Source organism: Podarcis erhardii (genome assembly GCF_964252035.2).
Source record: "Podarcis erhardii genome assembly, chromosome: 5".
NCBI classification, from domain to species: Eukaryota; Metazoa; Chordata; class Lepidosauria; order Squamata; family Lacertidae; genus Podarcis; species Podarcis erhardii.
In genome coordinates, this window is record NC_138509.1 from 27,034,516 (window position 1) to 27,045,177 (window position 10,662).

A 10,662-nucleotide genomic window follows, 5' to 3' on the forward strand; every position below is an offset into this window, starting at 1 on the left:
CTGCACGGCGTGCGCTCGAGGGCCCACCTGTTAAGAGAAACAAAAACACGGGAGAGAGATTGCACTTGTCCCTGTGTCACATGATCTCCTATTTGTTTAAGGTCAGCTGGAATATCCTGAACAAAGGAGGGCGGTCTCCCATACAGGAGCTCAAAAGGTGACAACTTAAGTCTTTTTGTGGGTGCACACCGAACACGAAACAGTGTTATGGGTAACACATCTACCCATCCCAATCCCGTTTCCTGGGTTAATTTTGCCAATTGGGTTTTCAGAGTCCGATTCATTCTTTCAGTTTTCCCTGAACTCTGAGGCCTATATGCTGTATGCAGTCTCCATTTTACTTGTAGGACTCGACATACTTCTTGTACTACTTGATCAATGAACGCTGGCCCATTATCACTTCCAATGCATCTAGGTAATCCAATACAGTAAAAAATGTTGCTTCTGGTGGGATCAAACTCAGCAAGGTATATGGGTTTGGTACATTTGGGTGCAAGGTCTCGATAGCCTGGTTTACGAGCCTCAAGTCCTGCACTGGCCTGTATTCATCTGTCCCAGGTTTTCGAACAGGCAAAAGGGGTGTGTTCCATTCTGATTGGCAAGGCTTAAGCAGACCATATTTTAATAGGCGGTCCAAATGTTTCTGGATGCCCTCCGCTGCTCGCCGGGGTAAGGGATATTGCTTTACAGATACAGGGGTAGCCATAGGTTTTAGGGTTACTACAATTGGAGCTATATTCTTAGCCATTCCTGGTGGGCTATTTTCGGCCCATACTCCTGGTGGCACCTGTAGAGTTCGGAGGAGCTTGTTTAATTCTGTATCCAATGTGGGTTGGACTTGCAAGGCTGACATTAGGCGCCATGATTGTTCCTTAGGTACTGAGAGGGTAATTATTCCTGCTGCTTTTGATGGCAGTTTCATTTCTGGACCTCGAGGAGTGAAAGTGATTTGGGCCTGCAATTTGGACAGCATATCTCTGCCTAAGAGAGGTATTGGACACTCAGGTATATACAAAAACTGATGGGTTAAACGATGTCCCCCAATCTGGCATTCCAAAGGTTGGAGGAAAGACCTCTTAGCTGACTGTCCAGTGGCACTTTTAATGATTACACTTTTGGATGCCTTTTTCTGCAATAGTTCTGGGAGTACTGAGTATTCAGCCCCAGTATCAATCATAAAGTCTATTAAATGGCTCCCTAATTGAATCGTGACCGTGGGCTCCTGGAAGCCTAACTTTATGGAGTCCGGTCGTTCCTACTCTTGGGTAAAATCCTCTTCTGCCAGTCCAATGAAATTGTCTCTACTCCGTCCCTGTCCTGGTCTCTGATATCTTCCATCTCGGATCATTCCCCGTCCCCGTCCCTGATTTCTTGGGCCGGAGCCTGGGCCTGGGCCTGGGCCTGGGCCTGGGCGTACTTCTTCCAACCTCAGGGGTTCAGGACACTCCCGCTTCCAGTGACCCTCCTTCTTGCAATTTGCACATTGATTCCTTCCCAGTGGTGGATTCCTTCCTCGCCCTCGCCCTCCATTTAAGGGGCGGTGGTCTTGCTTCACTGCTGTGGCTAGCATTACCATCTTTTCCTTCTGCCACTTCTTCTTCTCTTGCTTCTCAGCCTCATCCCTATTCCGATAAACTCGGCGTGCAATGGCCATAATTTGGCTCATCAGCATCCCTTCCCATCCTTCTGATTTCTGAATTTTCTTACGAATGTCAGAAGCGCACTGGGCCACAAATGTAGCAGTAATCATTCTGCTGTTTTCAGGGGCTTCAGGGTCAAAAGGAGTCCATATACGATAGGCTTCTTGCAGCCTCTCTAAAAAGTCTCCCGGACTCTCATTTGGTTTCTGTTCTACTTCTGAGACTTTAGACATATTAGTGGGCTTCTGGCATGCCCTGCGGATACCTTGCACAAGTGTCTGGCGGTAGGTGGTAAGTCTGGCCAGGTGAATTGCATTGTTTGGATCCCAATTAGGATCTTCCAAGGGAAAGTTATCTTGGAGATGACGGTCAATATTATAAATATTTCCCCCTCTGGCCTGCTCACGCAAATATATCTGTGCCTTTTCAATTATGTCTCTCCTTTCCTCAGTGGTGAACAGAGTATTCAGGAGCTGGCGGCAATCTGTCCAAGTAGGACTATGAGTATTTATTATTGAAGTCACCAAGTCCATCATAGCCTGAGGTTTTTCTGCAAAAGATGGGGTGTGTGTTTTCCAATTCATCAGATCTGTAGTTGTGAATGGAATATATTGCAGGGTCGAAGTTCGAGGTGGCCGTGGTCCGGGTTGCCCATTAACCAGCGCAGGCTCCTCAAGTGCATCAAATACTCTTCTAAGAGGGGCTACTACGTGACCTTTCTCTTCACTTTGCTCTAGGGGCCTCAAATCATAGGGGATGGTATCTGTCGCAAGGCGTTCTTTTAGCAGCTTTATACGCCTGGCTGTATTGCTTGCTGACCGAGCAAGGTCTCCCTGTAACTTCTGTAATATTTCTCTGGGACTTGGATGTACAGGGGTTTGGGGTGGGCAATCAGTTGTTCCACTAAAGGAGACTGTAGATGGAGGTCTATTAGGAGTCACAGGTGGAATAACCACTTCTGCTTGGGCTTTATTATAGGACTCCAATGCCTCCTGAAGATATTTATCATAATCTATCAAGGAATCAAGCTCTGTGACTCCACTCCCATTATTCATTCCAGTTTCTTGCCTTGGGGTTACAACTGGTGGAGTGTTTGGATTAAGCTCCCTTCGATGTGGAGCATAGGGTGGAGGTGGAAGCACCTCTTCCTCTGGCCCCTCAAAAATGGGTTTGAGTTTATTTGGCAAGATTCCTTTCCTAGCTTCGGCTTTTACAGCCAATAATTTGCATCGTTTGACTTTGCATTCCCTTATCCATGGAGGATTTTTATTTAATGTGCTCAGCCAGGAATCTATATATGGAAATTGTTCTGGGCACCCTCCAGTTTCTTTGGCGATATCAGTCCAAAGTTTGCTTACTAAATTTATATCAAAGGTTCCCTGAGATGGCCATCCAGTAATTTGTTTTGGCCATTCTAGTTCACATAACGTTCTCAAGCGCTCTGGCGTCATTTTGACTCCATATGCCCCTGAGAAGGCTTTCTTAAAATTATTTAACATACACTCAAGAGGTGTATTTTCCCCCTTTGAACCCCCAACTCCCATTGTATGGCCCTGTGAAGTATCCACTCAGTCACTCACAGACGCGCTTTGTGGGTTTCCTTGCCTAGATGGAGTCGCCTCACTAGGAATCGAAGTACTGCCCACTCCACACTCAGGTCAGCTACAGATTGCTCTGTACTTTCTCACACATACAATGCGCTGGATACTTCACCACACTCTACCTCCCAATCCTTCCCTTTCCCTACACCAGATCACCATCTGATGTACCCAACCACCTAGCGTACTCAGTTTCCCCTTACTGAGACGCAGAAGTTTGATCAAGACTTCTCTTCCTCCTAATTAATTGGAGGGCCAAAAATCCCTTTGTGCACTTACCCTTGGTTGGTTCCCTGTTTCCCCCGGTCCGTCGCCGCCAGTGAGCAGGGTATCAGACAGACGAGTCTTCTGCGTTCCCCCTGGAAAAATTTACCAGTGCGCGCTTTGGGTAAGCAGTTGTCCTCTCTCTTGTACCCTGCCCAGTAGGGCGAAGGGGCTGCGTTCCAGCAGACCACTTATCCGAGTCACAGGGCACCATAAAATGTAGCACCCTGCTTGTGGTTAACGCTTAGCTGGAATGAAATATTCAACGCAGCAATAGAGAAATTAAAATAGTAATTTATTTGTCAGACAAATAAATAAGAGGCACAGTGGTACATGGTTACCAAGCTCTGGCCTGGCCTCCTGCCATTCTGGCCAGCACTTATATTCCCTTAATCCAGCCCCCTTTGCTCCTCCTGTGGCTGCCTCTGTCCAATCAGCCTGGTTGAAATTCCTATTGGCTGTTTGCTAGAACCAATCACAAAAGATACACCCACAAAAGATACACCCATTTCCTTGCCCTTATAAGGGAGACAAAGAGCTATATATATGACATATAAGTAATAATATATCTTACATGGAATCTTAATTACCAGCTCACCTCTTGCCCTTCTTGCCCTATTGCCTTCTAAAACAAATGTTTAATCTTACATTTTTATGTTCAACAGATGTCAAGGATCTTGAGTTTCACATCAACATTGAAAGATTTCCTTCATTTAATGTTTCCAAACAAATGCCTGACAACCATATATCAAGACTGCTCGGATGGCGTCTTCTGTCTGGCAGGGGGGGGGGGCTGGTGGCTGACTTAATTTCAGGATAAATACAACTCTTACAACCATAAGAATCTAGCATTCCTTAAATCCTTTGCATAATTACATTTAAGCCAATATATTTAAGCTAATATATTTCATACATTTATCATAGGTAGCCTCTTAAAAGAATAAAGCTTTTCAAAGTAAAAAGGAAGGAACTCAATAAAACACAGCTTTTAAAAGAAGCCTCTTCAGTTTAAGAAAGAATGGCTTTAGAAAAAGACTTCCCCAAAAATGCTCTCTTTCTTCTAGCTAAATGTTTTTCCCCATTTGCTCCTGGCCTTTCAACCTTAGAAAGAAGATCTGGCTCATTTTACTGGGAGGCACATTGGTATTATCTTCCCCATTCCTAATGGTGTTTTCTCAGCCTTGGGGCAGCATATGTAATTCCCCCTTTTTATGACTTTGAGAATTGTTTTTCTACTATAAATCAATGGGGCCCTCTTGTCTTAGGAGAATGGCCAAGGTTTTCTCTGCCTGGCATGAAACATTTGAAAATCCTTTTTAAGCTCATTTTTAAATACAAGCCTTGATTGAAATATATAGAAGCTTTGATAAAAATGCAGGCTTATGGTTAGGTGCCTCAGTACCTCAGGTTACAGAAGCTTCAGGTTACAGACTCCGCTAACCCAGAAATAGTACCTCGGGTTAAGAACTTTGCTTCAGGATGAGAATACAAATCTGGTGGCAGCGGCGTGGTGGCAGCGGGAGGCCCCATTAGCTAAAGTGGTACCTCAGGTTAAGAACAGTTTCAGGTTAAGAACGGACCTCTGGAACAAATTAAGTACTTAACCCAAGGTACCACTGTATAGTTACTTATTTCCTTGGCTTGGGGGGGGGGTGTCACAGAACTTCATCCCCTCAAACATTTCTCTGATCTAAATAGAGACGTCCTAAGGAAAAGCAGGAGATTCTGGGATCGAATCAGAAACCAGGATGGCTTCTGTAAATCCGGAACTGTTTGTGGAAAATAGGAACACTTGAAGAGTCTGTTATGGCATTAGATTGTGTGGCCTAGAATAAAACACAATATATAAGAAATGAAAGCAGCAATGGAAATACAATTTGAAATCATACAGCATCTAGCACCGCTAACAGGCAGAGAAATGACCATGTGGTCTGCCATTTTCAAGTCATCTGTGGAGAGGAACATTTGGGAACGAGCAGCATAGACAATGTTAGGGAAGATGTGGGCTTGAGTGCTCCTGCTTTCCTCCCTCACATAATTAGTACTGTGTGGTTCTAAACAGCGCTAGAAAGGTTTGTTTAAGACTGGGTAATGAGTTCCTGGCAGAGGTGAGATTCAAATCAAAGACTTCCTGACTTCATAGTCTCTTAGCTGCTATGCTACACCAGTTTCATCAACAGATGAAATACTTCATGTACTCAGTTTAATTGGAATTTCAGGAAACATGCCTGATGCCATCTTTCTTGCTGTAGAAGAGTATATGTCTCTTGTATAAAACAGACAGTGCCACAGTGGCAACATTAAAGGAGATGCATGGCATGCTTCTTCCTGAATTTGAGAAGCAATGCCGTCAAGTGACACCCAAGTTAGGGATGCTGCAGTCTCACTTTGTACAAATTTATTTTCATATGACACTCATTTGGAATGAGATCAGTGAAATCAATGCCCATAATTGCATGAATGCAAAGGACTTATTAGAATTGGTAAAACCTGTTTGCGTATAGGCAGCAATTCCTAGGGACTGAGGCAATTTCGGGTGCCCAAAATATATTTTTTGAAGGAGCCAGGCCTCCTCAATATTCAGAAGACAGGACATCACGTGACGTTGCGTTAGGCCACCCCCAATTTTTTGAAAAAACTGGCGCCTCTGGTTTGCAGCAAGTACACAGACATGTGGTTGAAGACTGTGTGATCTGCACTGCCTTATCTCATTGCATGGATGCAAAGGCTACCTCTTGTAACAGCAGCTTCAACATCCCGCTTGATCCGGATTCACATGCAGAATAGTGTTTGGTCATGTGGGATTCTTGGGAAGCATTCATAATCTATACAATAATCATAATCTGAGTCTGGCTTTGGCTGGGGAGGGAGGGATATAAATAAAATTATTATTATTATTATTATTATTATTATTATCATCATTATCATTATCATTATCATTATCATTACAACAAACAGGTGCATTGTAGGATTAGGAACTGTTCTTTGCTGCCTTTGAAATATCCAGCTTGAATTAGGTTCACGTTCCGTAAAAACGAAAATTGTCGTTTCACCGAATGGTTGCAGGGTGGGTTACAAAAATATCACAATTAAAACAAGAACCAATGATAAGAACAAAAAATAAATAAATCATAACATAAACCACTAAACTTCACCACTGACAAAGTTAACAAAACAAAACAGCCGCCATCCTTTGTCTATTTATAGCTGGAACTTGTCTGCATGCATCAGCGGGGGCTGAGACATGAAAAATCTATTTTGTCCTGGGACATCAACTCAGGTTTGGTTTAGCGAGGTGTTCTGAAAACAGGAATAGTGAGACACTAAGGCTGTGTACACAATGTGCATTTAAAGCATGTTGCTCCTTCCCCCAAAATCCTTGGAACTGTAGTTTGCATGTCACAGCTACAATTCCCAGTTTTTCAACTACAATTCCCAGGATACTTTGCGGGAGGTGGAGCTTTGACCTCAGTTAACTAAATGCATGAAGTACTGGGTTGTTGCTCCTGTCTAAAATGCAAAAGTGTGTGTGCGAGAGAGAGAGAGGGAGAGAGAGAGAGAGAGAGAGAGAGAGAGAGAGAGAGAGAGAGAAATCGACCTACTATGTTCAGGAGCAGCTACTAAAAATATCTGAATAATGTAAAACTTAATATGACTCCTGTACCTATATAGCTAAATTATATTTGCACGTTGAGAAGTGACATCCTTTTCAATATTGTTATTAAAAATCATTGGAATGATGCCACATATATCCCATCAGAATCAACAGGTCTCGCTGTAAAACTAATGATATAATCCATTATGGAAGATAGGCTGTGAAATTCCGTTCCTGAATTATACTCACAAATAGAAGATGAGATAGAAAAAACATTCCTTTAGGAAATATCTCGTCATGACTGAACAGTTTCCTATTTACGTTTGGGGTAAATCATTCTCTGCTGATCTTACACACATACCTATGAAAAACGAAGGAGGGTGTCTCATACTCACACTTTTAGAGAAATTTATTTACTTATCCTATCAAGAGATAGGCAGATCCGTATCACACTGCTTAATGGTCTGGAAAGATTACAATGGCATACGATTTTTGCCTCTGGCCACATAATTGTGAGTTATTGTTGGAGAAGCATTTGCTTGACACACAATAATAGTAACCATGCTGAAAACAATTGGCTATCACAGCATTGTTTAAACTACATTTTAATCGCACAAGGCAAGCAAGTTCTCTTAATAGCTAGTTAAAAACAGAATAAAGCATAGCCAGCAGGGCTGTTGTTCAAAGGCTGAAGCTTCAAATGGGTTGCTGTAAGATTGGAAGGATGACAAGTCACGTTCCACAAAAGTGTTCTATGTTCAGTATCACCAAACTATGTATTCCAATAAAATTAGGAACATGGGAAGCTGGTATAGGTAAGGTAAAGGCAAAGGATTCCTGGACGGTTAAGTCCAGTCAAAGGTGACTGTGGAGTGTGACACTCATCTTGCTTCAGGCCGAGAGAACTGGCATTTGTCCACAGACAGTTTTCCGGGTCATGTGTCCAGCATGACTAAACCGCTTCTGGCACAACGGGACACCATGACGGAAGCCAGAGCGCACGAAAATGCCGTTTACCTTCCCGTGAAACTGGTATATACCAAGTCAGACACCTTGGCCCATCTAGTTCAGTATTGCCAACACGGACTGGCAGCAGCTTTCCAGGGTTTCAGTCAGAAATCTTTTCCAGTCTTACCTGGAGACCTGGAGAATTGAACCTGGCACCTTTTCTATGTAAAGCAAACAGTGTACCACTGACTATACAGGCCATGATTTGCATATATATTTTAATAATTATTTAATGATTATTAAAGAAAAGCTCATAATGGCAGAGAAGCAATGGCACAGATGATGATGCTTACCTGAGTCTCCACCCCGCCCCATAGGCATGGAAGCCACTTTTGGCAGTTTGTACCCTTTCAGTTTGTCCTCTTCATGCCGACTACCAGCGTTAAAGGACATGAAGGGCTTAAAGAGCATTTGTTAAACTGACACAACTGTTCATGTGAATGTGACTCTAGAATGACATGATTGGTATGCAGTGTAGAAAAAGAACAAGACGTTCACTTTGTGAGAAGGAATGTCAAGGAGCTAGGAGAAAAACTTTTAAGTAATGACTCTGATAATGAAAATGTTTTGCTTTTTTTCGGTGATTGACAGTTTACCTCAGAGACACAATACCCTGCATTCAGCAATGGGTGTGTGTGTGTGTGTGTGTATCACGGTCTCCTATCTACTTCTTTCCATCAAATAAATAATACTAAGGTGACGTTGAAGATATTTACAGCAGCTATGAATTTCTCCATGCAACTCTTTCTGACAAGACTCTCTCTAAGTATTTTTGTCACATACAAGCTTCTACGGCACTGAAATGGGGCATGCTAAGAATAATATCCCTAGAATATCTCAATTGGCCTCAGTGTTCCTAACCCAGAGATGAATTTGATCCTATGACAGTAAATGTACTAAATCAGATTCCATACCAAACAGATGACTCTTGGAAGAAGAAGAAAAGTGCACTAATTGACAATGACATCACCCCACTCTGAATCAAAATTATGGCTTCTAGATCCACTTTACAGCCAGTTTCCTTTTCCCAGACATCAGTATTGCTTCTTTATGAACTATCTCCATCATTTACAAACCATCAAAGGAAGTTTTAATAGGACTTTGCTTTTCAGCTTGGCAACTGCTGCTCTTTCCCCCCATAGTTGCACTGTTTGTAGCTGTGGGGGTTTTTTTGTTTGTTTGTTTAAATAGTAGTTTAAACATACATTTTAAAGGCATTTGCATGAGCCTCTGCAATTGCGTCCTGAGACTTGTCACTTTTCAGCCAATAAAGTTCTCAGAGGACTCTAGACTGTGTCCTGCTCTGAGAACCTTTAACAGAAGAGTTGGGTGTGGGTTTAGAAGAATCAAGCTGAAAAGACCACAGCAAGCAGTAGCATCCAGCTGTGGCTGCAATTCTACACATTTGTGGCAGTGTCTTAATTAATTCAATGAACAGAAGTGCCCATTTCCAGCAACAGCCAATCAGATGCCTCTTGAGGAGCCACTGGTCTTGAGAACTTTAAAACACACTCGGAAGATATAGAAGCAGCAAAGTGAAAATAAACAATAAAATAATGAAAAAGTTAAAATACAATGATTATATAAAACTTTTGACATAACTTTAAAACCCGATTTCCACTAAAATCGAACTGAGCACAGATGGGCTGGATTTTGATAGCCTCGGGTCCACTCAGGAGCCAAATGTGTCCCTCCTGCCATAGCAGAAATCTGGAGCTTCACAGCAGAATGAGCGAGAGATACTTAAACGTAACTAGACTGGCTTGCCATGTTTTGAAGTAAGTGATGTGAGAAAGGGGACTCTGTAGGACCATTAAGTCCAGAGGCTAACATTAGCTAACTGCAAAACTTCATCCACCTTCTAGCATGCAGATTAGTGCTGTTATGGGGAACAGCTTCAGTACCATCTCCTTCAAAGTGGCAAGGGGGTTCTCACCTTAACCTTGTCAAGAGTGGCATTGCAACAGCTGGGATGCTGTCAGTGCCAGGCCTAAGGTGTCAAATGCAAACACTGCATACCTGGGAAGTGTTGTCTCTTACATCTGTTAACAATGAGGACAGAGATGAAAACTTGATTCCATATGTGCTTCTTTGAAACTGATGACTATGCATCATGAGGAGCAAATCTGTGTTGCAAAGCAGCCAAATATTGTCAGCATAACGTAATATTGTTAAATATTTTCCATTCCGCTAGCATCACATAGCTGCTTAACACAGAAAGAATCACACACCTTTTACCTTGGGAGTACCATGTGTCACTGGGATGCCTTCTGCTCTTCCAGAGTCTTGGGATGGGATGCAGAATATGTTGGTAGAACAGCCCCAGGAACCTCAGTCAACTACTAAGGGCTCATGTCTGCTCCAGATTGGGTTTAACTTGCCACCTGCTCTTCCAGTTCAGTTTTTACCTATTAGTAAACATCATTTGAAATTTCCCACAATGCCCTGATGTAGCATCACTCTGGGGAATTGTGGGAAATTCTCAATGGCAGACAGCTCATGGGTGACCGTTGAAGAGGCCATGGGGAGCCTCTAAAGCAGGAGTGGATAACCCCCA